The 17,717-nt window shown below is 33.7% G+C and overlaps 1 long non-coding RNA gene and 1 other non-coding gene across 2 annotated transcripts; one reads left to right on the top strand and one right to left on the bottom strand.

The window, feature by feature from the left end:
* Positions 1 to 7,100: 7,100 nt before the first annotated feature.
* Positions 7,101 to 10,070, bottom strand: LOC105793143 (uncharacterized). The gene is made up of 2 exons (XR_008198318.1): positions 9,375 to 10,070; positions 7,101 to 9,124 (listed from the first exon to the last, which is right to left on the bottom strand). It is a non-coding gene; the product is annotated as an uncharacterized LOC105793143 (long non-coding RNA).
* Positions 10,071 to 12,416: 2,346 nt separating this feature from the next.
* Positions 12,417 to 12,523, top strand: LOC128032111 (small nucleolar RNA R71). The gene has a single exon (XR_008188241.1). It is a non-coding gene; the product is annotated as a small nucleolar RNA R71 (small nucleolar RNA).
* The last annotated feature ends 5,194 nt before the right edge of the window (positions 12,524 to 17,717 follow it).

Genomic DNA, 17,717 nt, shown 5'->3' with positions numbered 1-17,717 from the left:
TTTCCCCCGCATGTCCACCTTGTGCAGCTCCTTCAGGTCTCGTGGTGTAGACAGAATTTGTTGCCTCCACCTGAACTGTCGTAACACTCAGTACAATTCATGCATTTCCACCATCATATATACTACCAAAAACACATTGGCGTCCCACATTTGTCGATTCTCCAACTCTTTCGAAGGGATGCAAGATATGACATTGGTATCAGCATACGGTATCCATTCAAATTGAACAGTAAAATAGTAAATATCGTTATGTAAGAATTTTTTAAGAATTATTACGTAATTAATATAGGTTCGAAAGAATAAGTAACTAACCTCAATTTTCGAGTGTTGATCTAACAACAACCTAATATCTTCTAGCTCTTCGGGTAGTCCAATGTAACTAGGCCTATGGTTCCACCTATACAAGCAATATGTTAGTCGAAACGTATAATAAAAAAATTATTATACAGATTACATATTTGTTAATAAATTATGTTTACCTCGTCACCAACGGGGACATGTATGGGTTAGTCACATTGGGATGTAGAAATAGTAGTCACCACCACACCTACGACTGCAGCAGGAGCAAACAACCATTGATCGATGTTGCACTCATTGAAGTCCACTAGATGTAGTAGCCACCTTACATGCACCAAATTTTAAGATTTTTCGGGCATTAAAATGCCCCGATCAACCTCATGATGTATGCTCGGGCGTATTATTTATGACCTCCATTTGGTCTCCAAGGTCTTAAGGGAGCTCATCGAAATTATCCTTCAACCAGTTCAACGATATCCAACCACCTTCAAACTTGTTCAGGACCTTTCCCAATAGTAATTGGCAATGGCCAACTTTGCCCAGAACGATCACTAATCCCATGATAACTAGCTCATCTACCAATAGATCGAGTTGTAGTGCTACGTCTTCGAGTGTGTGTTTCGGGCATCCATCTTTCCACCAACGCGCTGATTAGTGCCAAATTGAGTTTGTAGCCCCTGGACATGCAAGACGCATACAAGAATCCCGCCACTTGCAAGTGGCCACAAATTTCAAGTATTGCAGGCTTTCTCATGTTATGAATGAACCCCTCCAGAACACGATCATATGCCTATTTACGCAATAAAAATAATTTCAAATTAAAAAAATAAATTTAACATTATTGATATTAACGAAATTTAAATTTCCATCTTACCATTGTTGCTTGGGCAGGGGAAATATTTCATCGAAGTGGAGTAGAAAGATGGTCATTCGTGATAAATATATTTGAACGAATAAAAACTAGATAATTAAAAAATAATATTTTTAAATAAATATCGAAAATTTTAAAATGAGAGAGTTGAGAGACTTAAGAGGGTTTGAGAGAGTTTGAGAGAGTTGATAGAAGGATGTGAATGAAAAGAAATGAAATTTGGGAGGGTATTTATAGGGGAAAAAAAGTTATCATTGGTATATTTAATTTTTTTTATCGTTGGTGCGGTAATGTTCAAAAATTCGTTGCTTTTTGACCGTTGAGGGAAACGCGTCCTGCTGGATAAGCTTTCTAGAAAGCGCGTCCTGCTAGATGAGATTTCCAGAAAGCGCGACCAGCTAGGCGCGCTTTTCTGACACCTGTATAGAAAGCCCGTCCAACTGGACACGCTTTTCATTTAAATTGACCTATTTCCCTAATTAATTTTAAAACTGGCCTAAAGGCCTACATACAATTTTTCATGTTTTATTTTAATTTTTTATAATAATTTTTCACTCATAATAACAATAATCATAATTGTGAAACATATTTGTTAGTAGATGAATTCTTTATAATAGCATATTATCGAAATTTTTAAGTAAAATTTTAGTTATTTCATATAGGTAAACTTATTAAATAAAAAATCAATTAAAATTTTATCTTAATAAAATGTTTAATTTCACGTGAAAAATATATTAATCATATTTTATTAAATGGAAAAAATCTTGAATGAGTGAAATAAAAATATTAACTCAATAAATTGTTAAGTTCCCTAATTAAATTTTTACTATGAATTTAGAACATTATAAACTTATAAACTATTGATAAATTAATTAATTTAATTTGATAACTCATAAAGTCTGAATTGGTCACTAATTCAACACTTGTTTCCCATCGTCATTAATCCCAATATTGTAAGCTCATGATAGATTCTCTAATGGAAGATGATAGCTTTCTACCACCTTTCCAAGCTTTTCTTCAGATTTATCGATCTCCTTTCGGGCTCCCATGAATACGATGGGCATTTCCATTGAAGTTTATAGCTTTGTCACATTCTCAAACTCTTATTATCTCATTAACTCGATCTATTGATCCCCTTATTAGATTTGACTCTAATCCGGTAGATTTATGTCTCCTATTTCTATGATTGCATTCAAATCCACTCAATTATATTAAATCTAATCTTAAACAGGGTCTATTCCTCCTCTAATTCAAGCAAATCAAACATGGATTAATAGCCTAGAAATATTAAACCTAGTCCAAGTATTTATTGTGTAAAAATAGAAATCAAATAACAAAATTCATCCTAGGGTTCATCTCCCTATGTATTTGGAAAATTAGTTCATAATCGCAAATAAAAACATCTTAAAGATAATATAACCACAAGAAATAAAGAAACTCAAATTAAACTTCAAAGAAATCAAAAGAAGGTCTTTAATCTTGAGGGAAATCTGCTTCAAAGTCGGCTTCAATGGTATTTTTTGAGTTGTTTCCTTGAATATTCTCTAGCGGTGAGGAATAGCCATGTGACAGACCATGTGAATATCACAAATTGCTCTCCAAACATATTGAAAACACGTTTTTTTAGGTTTTTCGGGCATTCTAAGACCTATATATGATAAAGATAAGAAGAGGGGAGGAAACCGCCCGTGAGAAATGGCCCAGCCCGTGTGGCTCCTGAAACTTACTCCGATTTTTTTATTTTCGCTTGTTTATCACTCATTTTGCTCCCAAATGTTCTCCTAAGTATAAAAATATGAATTTAAAGGATTAAGAGTATAAAATTCTCCATTTTAAATTGAATAATCATGCAAAAACACATTAATAATGGGATTAAAACATGTTACTTTTGACATTTATCAAATATCCCCACACTTAAGTATTTCTTTGTCCTCAAGAAAAATCCTCAACCTTTATTCAAATTAACTTTTCTCAATTTATCATTTTCATCAATAATATTTCAAGATAATTCGCAAACAATCATGCATTGGAAATTCAACCAAAAGAACACTAAATATTCAAACAATCCAAGCCGAAATTTTTTTAATGCACAAAAACGTAAGTGTCTCATCTTATCTAAATAATTACTTTAAATTTAAAAATCAATAATAATTGACATCCTCACTCAAGATCACTTCAAGCATTCAAAGTGTTTAAGGTTCAAATATTAGGCACTCAAAAGTTGAACGAGAAATGCTATTACCATAAGCTTGCTTGAAAATCAAATCTCCACCACTATAAAATGAGATGACATACCAATCAAGAGGTGTTTAAAAGGTTGTAATGGGGCTTAGGCTAAGCGTATGGAAAAGGCCAGAAAAGTTGGTCATAATCGAGATCGAGTTGATAAGTTACCAAACTAGAAAAACAATCTATTGCTGAATTAACATAATTTACATCACCAAGACTAATCAAGAATAAAAACTTAACATAATATGCAATTAACAATTCAAGCTCAATCAAATATTTTTTTATTTTTTCTCTTTTTTTATTTTATTTTTTTTAGAACAAAAATAAAATTCAGCATTCAAAAAATGAAAAATAGTTAGGCAACTAACCAAATCAAATCTCGACAAAAAGAGAGTCAATAAAAAGGATAACTTTACAATATACATATGGGTTATGAGTTAATAAAAACGGGTTAAAAATATGTTAAGATCAATTGGGCTTACTGTAATGGCCCAAATTCAAAATTATCGGAATAGTGGTTTCGTAACCACAAATCTCATTTAAAGAGAAATTTATTTTAATATTTTTGCATGAATATTGATATGATAGGAAAAATCGTATGAAAATATCGATAGAAAAATTTTCTTGATTAAGCGGTTAGTTAGAAAAGAAATTATTGAAGAAATTAGGTAAAATAAGATATCGAGACTTCGATCTCAGAAACCGAGTCAAAAATATTTTTATAAATATTTATGAAGTGTTAGTAATATGGTATTAAAATTTCGTTAGAAAATTTTAATGTTTGGGTAGTCAATTAAGTAAAAAGGACTAAATTGAAAAAGGTGTAAAAGTTACTAGAGGGATTAAATAGCTCAATTGTGAAATGAGGAGGGACATAAATTGAAAATAACCCCAAAATGAGATATTTTGGGCGGCATAAGCTGAGAAAAATCAGGAGAATTGATGAAATAAGGGTAAAATGGGAAAATAACAAATTTCACTAATATAAAAATGGGACCAAATTGGAATATCTAGAATTCTCTTCACATTTTCTGCACTCTCATCAGCCAAAAACATCCTAAGGGTTTCTTCAAGCTGGTTTTTCATAATTTTTGCACCAAGTGAATTAATTCTTGCCTTTTTCTTGTAATTTTTGTGTTTCTAAGACTTTTACAACTAGGTCCTATTACTAAATTCATTAGTTTTTGATTTTATGAATGAATTTGAAAGTTGATATGAATATGTGTTGGAATTTTATGATGAGATAGGATGAAATTAAAGCTTTAATTGGTTTATGAGATGATTTTATTAGGTAATTTCAATAGAAATTGATTTATAGGACCTAATTGTGAAAAAGTTTGGAATTAAAGTTTAGTGCTGAAATTCTGATTTCCAAAGGTTATAAGGTAGTTTAAAGTGATATAATAAAGTGTTTATTGAGAAAAATCAGCTCAATTGAGAGGTTAATTGAGCAGGGACGAAATTATCATTGTTGAAAGTTTAAGGGAAAAATGGTAATTAACACCATGCACTAAAACAGTTTTGGACAGCAGCAGTACTCTGACTTTGAAAAATCACCAAAAATTGTAAAGATCGAATTAGAGGGTGAATAAAATATGAAATTAAATCTTATTGAGTCTAGTTTCTTATAAAAGAAACGGTGTAAGAAATGGAGTTGTAAATCATGAGATATAATAGATATTGTGAGACAAGGTCAGAATGAATTCGGGTTCCCCTGTTCTGACTTTGGAAAATCATTAAAAATTGTACAAAAATGATTATGAGTTATAATTTATATGCTTAGAATCCTTAATGAGTCTATTTTCTGAAGAAATAAAGGGAAACATCATCCTAATTCTGTACAGTGAGATAATTAATTTTAGTGAAGAGGGGTCAGAACTGTCATACAGTGAAACAGGGGAAAATTTAAAGAATAAACTGTACTTATTGGCTAAACCAAAAATTCTGAAATTTTTATGGTAAGAATATATGGGAGTCTAGTTTCAGGGAAAATTAACGGATCTTAATTTGGAGTTCTGTAGCTCAATATATAAATAATTTAGTGACTGTGACTCAGTGAGGCAGCTTTGAATGCACTATAAATAATAATGGAATTGTAGAGAAAGTTACATATGAACATGAAATGTATTAGATTAATGATTAAATTTATTTATTTAGATCCGGAAAATTCAAATACGAATCAAGATCGAGGAAAAGAAAAAGTTCGGGATTAGTAGATTTTTGTTTACGAACAAGTGTCGAGGTAAGTTCGTGTAACTTGAATTATATTTATAAATGCTTGAAATGTTTGTTATTGATGTGAATATGATTTGGATGATTATTGTATGATAACTGATGAAGTATTGATATTCTGGATGAAAAGAGGAAATAAATCTTGGTTGAATGAAAGGAAAATTCGATGGATCTCTGAAAAGGAATTGACGGTAAAAAGGATCTAGCCCGGACGGGTGATCCTATCCTGATATAGCCCTCCCGAAGAATATGTGGAAAATGGATTTAGCCGGACGGGTAATCCGAATTAGGGTCTCAATTTAGCTTTGACTGTAATTCAGATCCAAGCTCATTAGAGTAGTTGTCGTTGCAGGATTTAGCCTGGTGGTAATCCCGACAATACTCGTGAGTTTATATTTGTGATTTAGCTCGGTGGTAATCCCGCTATAAGGATGAGGTTCAGGGAGTGTGCTCTCTGAAATGGAAATGTCGCACATGAATATGAATTGACGGACCGGATTTGTACACTTAGGTGTACCTGAATATCCATCGAAATTCCAAGTAGTTCAACGGGATAAATATGGAAAAATAACAAGGAAATGGAAATCATGGAATTGATGAGCTCATCAATCATTTATCTTTGTAATGAATTTGTATGAGATTGAGTTTGTATGTGATAGGTATATGTTTATGTGAATTGGATGTGTGCTTGTGTTATTAAATGATGGATGTATAAGTATGGTAAGTATAATTCTGTTGCATGAACTTATTAAGCACAAAGTGCTTACCTGCTTTTTTCCCTGTTTGTAGAGTTAAGAGCTGGGAGGTCGGATTTGGTCGGAGACACATCACACTATCAATCTCGAGATCTCGGTACATAAAGGAACTTTATTTTGGAAATCAATGGCATGTATAAGCTAGTAAATTAGATGTTAATGTGAAATGAATGTATGGTTAGCCATTGGTATGGCTAACAAATTTTGGTTTTGGTATGTGATAAAATTATCTTATGAATATGATAAATCTATCTTGAAAAAAAATTCGGTAAAATCTGGTAATGCCTCATACTCTATTTAGGCGACGAATACGGGTAGGGGGTATTACACTTACTAAGGATTAATTCAATAGGTAAGCTTTTTACAGGTTAAGTGGGTTAAATCCTAAGTGTCTCTATCATCTCAGTATATCAAATCAATAATGTGGTCTCGACATGCATAATCGAAGGAAATTCTAGAAGAACAAATCAAGCTGACATACTCTCAACCAAAAATAAAATAAGCACGAAATAAAATATATGCTCTATAGGTTCAAAAGCTCACAGAAAATTATGGTTTTGATGTCAAACTTTAAAATTTAAAATTTCAACGTAATTTTTCAGTTCAGGGAGACAGCCTAAAATTATATTTCTAAAAAACAACTTATCATACTTGACTCTCTCGTATCTTAAAGTATAAATCACAAAATGCACAAAAATCCACAAATTATTCCAAAATTGAATCAATAAAAACTCCAAATTAAAATAAATTACTTCAATGTTAGGTTCTAGAAAACTACTTAAACACAAACAATAATTCAGGGGCTATATCACATAAACATATAAAATTCTCCCCACACTTAAGATGTACATTGCCCTCAATGTACAAACAATTATGATCACATAATAAGCACAATATCATAAGGGATAGAGAGAACTGACATTGCCCTGATTGGAATGAAATTGCCAGAAGAGTGAAAATCTAAATCGTGGGTAATTTTAAATGAAGTGTATGTTTCCGAGCAAACTAACAAGAAGATAAACAAAAATAAATAAGAAGATAATGAGATTACAAACTCGAACAAAAACAACCATCAAAATAATAAAAATAACAACAGAGTTCAAAAAAAATATAATAAAAGTCTCGGGCAAAATACCAAAAAAAGTCCTATTTTTTTAAAATTTACCGAAATGGGCCCCGTATTTTATTATTTACCGGAATGTGCCATTTTCCCCGAAATCACGTCCACGTCAGCGCGATGTCAGGGGATGTGTCAGCAAATCGCGTCCACGTCAGAGCGCTTTGCTTATGTGGACACAAATCGCGCCTACGAGACGCGATTTGCTGACACATCGCGCTGATGTGGACGCGATTTCGGGGAAAATGACCCATTCCGGTAAATAATAAAATATCGGGCCCATTTCGATAAATTTTTAAAAAAATAGGGTTTTTTTAGTATTTTGCCCCAATATGTATTACTATAATATGTAGCTCAAATTATATATTGTAGTTAATATTCATAATATTGTAGCTCAAATTGTCAATCCGTCTATACTATTATACTAATAATATATATTAATGTAATATTGAAGAGTTAATTGATTAAAAAATAAATGCAACAAGTATAAAAAAGATTCAAAATTATTACCAACAAGATTTGAACCAATGTATTAAGGGAAAAAGCAAGCATCATAATCAACTAAGCTAAACTAATTAATTGACATATTATAAAAATCTTGTTATTATCTTAATTATATTACTTACGTTCTAACGATTTATTGGACTTATTTCATACACGTGTCAAATCAAAAAAAATAATACAACAATTCTGTAAAAAAATCTGGTGTCTTCTTCAAATAAATAAGGAAAATAATGATTTGAATGTTTCAAAATTCAATTTTAAACCGAAAAAATCAAAATTTAGAGGTAAAAAAAGATCTTTTTCGACGAAAACTGCGGCAAACCGCCTCAATCGGACAAGTTATTCGAAATCAAAAAAAATCGTCTCAATCGGACAATCGAGCGACAAGTTATGACATTTCAAAGTTTTCCAAGCTAAAAAACATAAACGGTCAATTTTTTGACCGGTGGATACTGTTCACGTGCGGTGCAAATTGCGTCCACGTAAGCGCGCTTTGCTTCCACGTCAGCAAATCGCGCTTACGTGGACGCAATTTATTGCCACGTAAGTAATCGCGCTGACGTGGACGCGATTTGTTGACATATCCCCTGACATCGCGCTGACGTAGACGCGATTTTAGGAAAAATGGCTCATTCCGGTAAATATTAAAATATCGGGCCCATTTCGGTAAATTTTAAAAAAATAGGGCTTTTATGTGCAATTTGCCCAAAAACCTCACAAGTAAAAATAAAAAAATAAAAGTAGAACCGAAAATAAAAATAACTAAAGTAAATAAAATGAAATCAGGTCAGTGATCGGCGTCATGAGAGGTGTCGGGGTCGTGAGGCGCATGATCAGGCTGAGAGATATGGAGGTGCTGGCAAATCTAATGCAAAGCTGAGTCAATGCTATCGAACCGATCAAAGTATTGCTACTAGAAACAATCAACCCGTTCAGAGAGATCCTCAAGAGTAACAGCAAAAGCAGCCTTAAGGTGACTTGGTGGCGAAGGGGAGAAACGAGATATGTTCGCATGGCAAGGAACCAACAAACATGCAGAAAATTCCAGCAGGACAAGTATGTAATAACATTGCCACCTATTCGAATGTACAATCACCAGAAACGGTGAAATAGCGACACCTGTTAGAATATATACCCACACAAAAGCCAATCACAACCACCATGTTAAACAAAACTAACTAAAGAATAATACTAAAACTATTAGCTACAATTAAAAACAAAACCTACTGTAGCAAAACAGAATGAAAGAAATTAAATACATAATAGTCAAAATAATAATAAACTACTAATAATAAATATAAAATAATAAATAATAATGAACTAAAATACAAAAATGGAAATGGATGGGACATAAACGGTGGTTGTTTACAATGGTGGCACAGGCGGCGATAGGGATAAATGGCATCAGAGCGCGGTGGTCGGCACGAGCAGTGGTGGTTGAAGGTAGATCTGAGGTGTGAGTGATGGTGGAAAGTAATGGAGGAGACAGGGCTGTGGTCAAAAAGCCACGGAGAAGGGAATTGTGTGTGTGCGTGGGTGGTGGTTGAGATCGGAAAAGGGATGAGAATGCCCGGGCATGGGCTTTGAACGACGGTGGCGTGCACAAACCAACAAGGGGGGAGGGACATCGACGGCGAGGGAAGTCATTTGAGGAAGATGGAGGGAGGGGATCACGCAGAGCAGTGGATGAACAAAGAGGGTTTTTTGCGGCAGAAGGAATGGAGCGACGAGGGAAAAGATTGAAAAGGATAAGGGACTGGTGGCTGGTATGGCGCAGGGATGAAATGGTCGGCGGCTAAGGTTTTTTGGAGGGGTTGGTGAGTAGTGGCTTGTAAAGAAGGAGAAAAAAGAAAAAAATAATAATAAAATAAGAATAAGAAAAAAAAATAGAAGACAAAAAGAAGGAAACCCTAGCCTTGAACCAGGCTACATGGCCATGTGGGCCACATGGCCATGTGGCCATGCCGTGTACTCACACCCAGCCCGTGTGCCATTTGAAACAAATAAAAAATAAGCTCTAATATTCACACGGCCTAAGATACGCCTGTGTGTCAAGATCGTTCGCTTCTCCCACACCCGTGTGTGAGCCTGTGTAAGCCACACGGTCTACCACACGTCAATGTGCTAGGCCGTGTGTCTCACACGGTCATGTCTCCAGCCTGTGTAACTTTCTGTGCCCGTGTGAGTCAAATTACAATTGAAAAAATTAGCTCTATTATGCACACGGCCTGAGACACGTTTGTGTGTTCAGTTCGTGTGTACCACACGGTCATGTGGACCACCCAGACCATGTGGATCACCTTATTTCTTTTCAAAAAAAATCAATTTTTTTTCAAAAGTCATTTTTTCATTTTTTTTGTCTAATTTTTTTACTATTTTTCAATTTTTTTTCAATTTTTTTTCAAATTGTTTTTCAATTTTTTTCTTTTCAAATTTTTTCAAAAAATTAAAATAAAAATAATTTAAATTTTTTTCATTTTTTTAAAGTGATAAAAAAACTATAGTATATATATTGGTTTTTTTTTTGTTTTTTTTTTGGAAAAAAAAAACATGAAAGTAAACTAAAAAAATAAAAACACTCGGGTTGCCTCCCAAGAAGCACTTATTTAGAGTCTAAGCTCGACTTCCCTTTTCAAGTTAACGGTTAAAGCGGATCTTGGAGTTGAAGCTCTTCTCTTTCGTTATTAGTTTCACCGCCAAAATAAGGTTTGAGACGGTCACTGTTTACCTTGAATGTGTCGTATTCAGGATGTGTTACCTCAATTGTACCGAATGGAAAAATGGTTTTTACCACACATAGGTCGGGCCCTCTTAAATTAAACTCTAAAGGAAAAATTCGTGGATTCGATTTGTCTAACAGCACTTTGTCCCCAACTTTGAATCGGCTAATTCTCTTTATATGCACATCATGGCATTTCTTTGTTACTTTCTTTTGCTTTCTCAATTTCTCTTTACACGAAGCACAAGTTCACCAGTACCCATACCAATAACAGTTATAACAGTGACTAAAAAACATCGACCTAAGATCATAGGTACCTCAATATCCTCATCCATGTCCAGTGCAACAAAATCAATAGTGAATATAAATTTATCAACTTTCACAAGTACATCCTTAATAATACCCCTAGGATATCTAATTGATCTATCCATTAATTGAATATTCATCCTAGTGGGTTTGGGTTCCCCAAGACCAAGTTGTTTAAACATCTTATAAGGCATGACATTTATACTAGCCCCCAAATCAGCCAAAGCTTTTTCAACATTTAAACTACCAATGAGACAAGGAATAGTAAAACTCCCTAGATCTTTAAGTTTGTTGGGTAGTTTGTTTTGGAGAATGGCCGAGCAAACTGTATTGAGCTCCACAGTCAACAAGCCGTCCAACTTATTTTTATTTGTTAACAGCTCCTTTAAAAATTTTACATATTTTGGCATCTGTGAAAGGGTTTCAACAAACGGTAAGTTAATGTGCATTTTTTTAAGAGTTCAAGAAATTTACCATATTGTTCTTTTAAGTGGTCTCTCTTTAATGCTACTAGATTTTGAACTCGTGGTTTGTAGTCGTTGATTACCGGCTTATGCTCTTTCTTACTTTCCTCAACCTCATCACTTTTCACAACAACTTCTAGCTTTGACTTCTTTTTTACCTCGACTAACCCTTCCACGTTTCGAATAGTGATTATGTGGATTTGCTCCTTTGGGTCAGTTTCAATATTGTTAGGTAAGCTACCTTGTGGTCTTTCCGAAACAAGTTTGGCAAGCTGTCCAATTTGATTTTCAAGCCCATGAATCGATGTTTGCTGATTTTTCAAAGTTGTCTCAATGTTTTGAAATCGAGTTTTTGACACTAAAATAAATTTAGCCAACATCTCCTTAATGTTTGGTTTCTTCTCTTGCTGATAAGGTTGCTGAAAACCCGAAGGGGGTTGTGACCTTTGATTTCCTTAACCACCCTAAGAGAAATTTGGATGGTTCAACCAACCTGCATTATAATTATTGCTATAGGGGTTATTTTGAGGTCTAGAATTATTACCCAAAAAGTCAACTTACTCATGCTCCATGTTAGACTTGAAGGGTGAATATTCTGAATTAATCATCCTCACTCCATTCGCATCACATTGCATTACTGGGTTCACCTGCGTAAAAAAATTTAAACCATCAATTTTCTTATTCAGAGCTTTCACTTGACTTGTCAACATAGCAACTACATCTAGATTAAAAACATCAGTTGCTTTCATCGATTTTGTTATCATGACTTGCCACTGATAGTTATTCACTGTTATTTCCTCAATAAACTCTTGAGCTGCCTCGGGTATTTTATTATTCAGTATTCCACCAGCTGCTGCATCAATTAATTGCCTAGTCGAGGGATTCAAACTATTGTAGAAGGTTTTAACTTAACCACAAAGGTAACCCATGATGAGGGCACCTTCTCAAAAGATCATTAAATCTCTCTCATGCATCATATAATATCTCCAAATTAATTTGAGCAAAAGACGAGATGTCGTTCCTCAAATTAGCTATTTTAGCCGGTGGGAAGTACTTCAATAAAAAAATTTCAGTCATTTGGGCCTAAGTAGTGATAGAACCTCGTGGAAGTGAATTCAACCATTGTTTTACCTTACTCCTCAAAGAGAATCGGAACAACCATAAGCGTACGGCATCATCAGTAGCGCCATTAATCTTGAAAGTGTCTCAAATCTCTAGAAAGTTAGCCAAATGAGTGTTCGGATCTTCATCTTGCAAACTATCAAACTGAACATATTGTTGTACCATCTAAATTGTGTTTGGCCTCAGCTCAAAATTGTTTACAGTAATAGTGGGTCTCACAATACTCGATTCAATTCCAATCAGAGTAGGTTTAACATAACCATAAATAGTCCGAGGAGCATGACCTGCAGGAGGTAGTTTATTATTTTGATTATCACCCATCTCCAAAGTAATATCATTTTCCTCTTAATCATCTACTTTATTCTGTTGACTTTGTCTTGCTTTTCTACCCTCTCTACGATTTCTACAAGCAGTCTTTTCAATCTCACTGTCAAAAAGTAATGGATCTACCGGGTTTCCTCTAGTCATAAACCAAAAGAACCTACCAGAATCAAACAAACGAAAAAATTCAAATATAAAAATTAAATTAAATACAAAAATATTATAATAACAATAAAATATGGTTAAATTAATAGAAATAAAGTTTTCCTAATATTTTCGTCCCCGAAAACAGCGCCAAAAACTTGATTACAGTCGTAAACCAACTACAAATTCAATGATAGGAAGTGCACCTATCAATTAATAGTAGAACTACGGTAAGCGAAGATATCGTTCCCACGACAATTAAAAGTACTAGTAATTACCGTCTTTCTATTATTTAATCGAGAAATTGGAATGATTAATTAAAAACTAAAATTAACTAATTAAATTAACTAAATAACACAACAAAAAATAGATCCGAAAAATAATCGAGTAAACAACCAAGAAGCAAAACAATACCCAGGAAATAATCTACCTAGATTTCATCTGTCATTATCAATCTAAATTAAACAATTTCTTCACTTAGTATCTTGATCCGTAGAAATCCCTAAATTATGCTAATACCACTTTCAAGAGTAAGAGCAACTGATTCTAGGTTGATTAATTGAAATTTCTTTCTAATTAAAACTCTTATTATCGCATTAACTCGATCTATGGATCCCCTTATTATATTTGACTCTAATCCGATAGATTTATGTCATCATCTCTCTAGGATTGCATGCAACTCCACTCAATTATACTAGTTATACTCTACCCTTAAACAGGGTCTATTCCTCATCTGATTTAAGCACATCAAACTTGGATTAATAGCCTAGAAATATTAAACCAAGAATTAAGCAGACATAATTGAGAACAAGTCCAAGTATTTATTACGTAAAAATAGAAATCAAATAAAAAAATTCATCCTAGAGTTCACATCCACAGGTATTTGGAAAATTAGTTCATAATCGCAAATAAAAACATCTCAAAGATAGTATAACTATAAGAAATAAATAAACTCATAATAAACTTCAAAGAAATCAAAAGGAGGTATTCAATCTTGATGGAAATCTGCTTCAAAGTTAGCTTCAATGGTGTTTTTTGAGTTGTTTTCTTGAATGTTCTCTGACGGCTTACTCCCCTCTTCTTATATTTGTCATATATAGGACTTAGAATGCCCGAAAACCTAAAAAATACGTTCTTCCACGTGTTTGGAGTGCAATTTGCTATTTTCACATAGTCTGGCACATGGCCATGTGGCAACCCGTGTGGCTCACACAACTATGTGGAATGGTCTAGCCCGTGTAGCTCTTGAAACTTGCTCTGATTTTTTTTATTTTCAGTCGTTTATCGCTCATTTTGCTCTCAAATGCTCTCCTAAATATAAAAACATGAATTTAATGGATTAGGAGTATAATATTCACCATTTTAAATCGAATAATCATCCAAAACGCATTAATAACAAGATTAAAACATGTTACTTTTGGCATTTATCACCTTTCAAGGAGAATGTATCATTTATAACTCTATCTTTTTGTTACGATTTCAATAGGACTTTTTCCCGGCTAAAATGAACCCTTCTTAGCTTTTATACTTCAATTAAAACCTTTCAAATTATAAGATGATGAAAAGATGGAAGTAAAAAATTAAACCTCTATAACGTGGTGTTAAGTTTAAGCTCTCTCAAAAGGATAAAATAAGAATGGTAAAAAGATTTTATTATAAGTACTAGAGAGCCTATGTACAAGAGACTATAAGGAAAAAATATTTGAAATAAATTCTCTAACTTTCAATACTTGGATGTGTCTCACATATATCTTAAAGTGTTCTTGACTTGCATTTATATATATAAGTGAAATCTAACATTTGGAGCAATTAGGGTTGAATTAGAGCAATTTGATGTATTAATCATAAGCATTAAATGCAATCTACTAGGCCAAATCTAGAGAATTACAATGATCATCTCAAGACTTAGCTGAAAAATAGTTGTTAGAAAAGCCTAGGTTTTGAGATTATGAAGGCAAGTCTCGGAACCTGAAGAATAAGTCTCGATGCCTTGTTTCTTTGAAAGAAACTTCAACTATTAACTTCTAGACTCTCGAGACTTGGTTTGCTTGGAATGTCTTGAGACTAAGCTCCTCTAAGTGGAACTCGACTATTGACTTATGGTCTTGAGACTTAGTTACCAAAACGCCAAATATTTTGAACATTTTAGTATTAACTCAAAAATGTTTAGAATAAGTTGAAACACATTTAAAACATGTTTTCAATATTTTCAAATATTTGAAATGCTTTGAAAATTTTTATCACTAAATGATTTAGGGAGTGTTTGATAAACTGAAAATTTAAGTATTGATATATTAAGTATTGAATTTTTATTCCTGAATTTTATAAGTGTTAAATTTATTAGTAGATCAGTAAATATAAATACAAAATTTAATCATATTATTTGATAAAAGTAAATACTAATTTTTAAAAGATTATTTATTTTTTAATTTTAATTTTGTAAAATCTTTAAAACGATATTGAGTCTGCCTAGTAGCACAAGTTTGTTTTTTCTCTGTCTACCTTGTTGCACAAGTTTCGCTTTAGGGTTTTTTATTTGCTAGGGTTTTTGTCGTTTTATGAAGATTTGCCTTTTAGGATTGTGGGTGCATCATGGCTAATATTAATACGTTGGATGAAGATTTGGCTAATCTTAATCTTATGGATGAAGAGGAATATCCCATAGTGGTGGTAGGGGACGATATCGTTGTTGATCAAGAGTATGGATTGTGCCTGGTAGGGCGAGTTCTTACGGGAAATATTGCGAACTTTTCGTCTTTAAAAAATATTCTAGCTGACTTGTGGCATCCGTTGAGAGGGGTGTCTATCATGGAGATTGAAGACAAACGTATTTTTTTCTGATTTTATAGCGAGATTGATTTGAAGCGAGATATGGATGGTATACCATGGTTTTTTAATCGGCATCTTATTGTGTTCCATAGGTTGACAAAGGGTGAGGACCCAAATCAAGTTCCTCTTTGGACTATTTTTTTCTAAGTACAGATCCACAACTTACCGATTGGGTTCTTAATGGAGGGGATGGCACGACAATTTGGGAACTTTATTGGGTATTCTAGGAGTATGATGCGTTGTTGGTTACGAGGGGGTAAGCAAATTTATGCGGATTAAGGTTGTAATTGATAATCGTCTCCCGCTTAAAAGGAAGAAACGAATTGTAATCGAGCATGATAAATTCATATATGTGCTGTTTCAATATGAAAAATTGTCATTGTTTTGTTTTTTATGTGGCCGTCTAGGTCACGGAGAGAGCTTTCGATTAACCTAAGGGAATTAGCAGGTGGAATTTGGTTGGATCTGTCTTGAGGGTTGTGCCAAGGAGGGGAAAGCAGATGGTGAGTAAATGGTTGCGGGAGGAATCAGAGACTGTAATGCGATCGTTGAAAGCACCAAAAATATCCTATCCCTAATAAATAATGTAAAAGAATAGTAAAAGGGAAGTAAGGTCAAATCCTCAGGGACTAGATTTGCACAATATCTTATTCCGTGAAATCCCAGGCAGAATCTTGCCCAAGAAAACCTGCGTTCCTGGAAAAAAATAAGAAAATAACAGAATTAAAGGCATGAATTTGAAAACGAAAAATAAAATAAAAACAGAATTAAGAATATCGAATCAAAAATTCGAGAAATTAAAAATAGAGTTGAGAGAAAGGAAATTCTTATGAGAGGTTTCAGCCTCCAGTTGTCTCGTTCCGCCTTGGGTTCAATCCTCGACTTTAGATGATCCTTCCCAAACCGAATAAGTCAGTTATAGTGGAAGAGGACACCTACGACCACCAGCTCCAAGGATTTAGACTTACAATTTAGTAGAACCTGACTCTAGCCAACAATCGCTTCTGTGGGATCGTCTTATGCTAGATCAACGCTTCTCAATGGCGAATCCCGCGCCATTTTGTCTCTTGGGCTTGCCAACCTCTGACGCAATAAGCTAACAAACCGACTGTGCAACCTTCCCAAAACATACAAAGCAGCCGCCTTTGCATACGTTGAAAAACTTACTTCTTAAGGGACATAGACAGAAGCGTCAGCCCCGTAGTGTAGAGAAATGATGAATACTTGGTGAGGAGGCTAAGTACGGACTCTAAGCCTCAAGAACCCTTTTTGGGGAATATCGACAACCTTCGGCTAGATGGGTTTAGTGGCTCATGGTTGTGGTGGAAAAGAAAATAAATAAAATAAAAATGGAGATTTTATTGAAAGGAAATATGAGAATAACAAAAACCTAGACTTTTGGGGAGAGAGTGTTTACAAAAAAATATGGATACCTTTTGAGTTACTTCACCCCCTATTTATAGTGCTAGGGGAGATAGTCTAATCCTACTTAAACTCCCAAAAGATAAATACATTTAATTGAAGATAAATAAAGATAAATAAAATTAAATCCTAAAATTAAACAATCCTTAATAATTATCTTAATATTAATTATCCTAATATAATTAAAATAGAGTTTGACAAAATAAAATCTCTTCTTTTTGCATTTCAACCCTTGTTTCCTCCATGTTTGCACTTTTGGCACCAACTTTTTCTTATGTCACACATTGGCCCATTTTATCTCTAAATTCACGCTTTTGGCCCTTAATTTTGCTTTTGTCTCAAATTTAGTCCCTATGAGATAAAAGGTCATAACTAGCTCAAATTA

This window comes from Gossypium raimondii, chromosome 8 (genome assembly GCF_025698545.1).
Source record: "Gossypium raimondii isolate GPD5lz chromosome 8, ASM2569854v1, whole genome shotgun sequence".
Classification (NCBI taxonomy): Eukaryota; Viridiplantae; Streptophyta; class Magnoliopsida; order Malvales; family Malvaceae; genus Gossypium; species Gossypium raimondii.
This window is presented reverse-complemented; position numbering and strand designations above follow the sequence as displayed.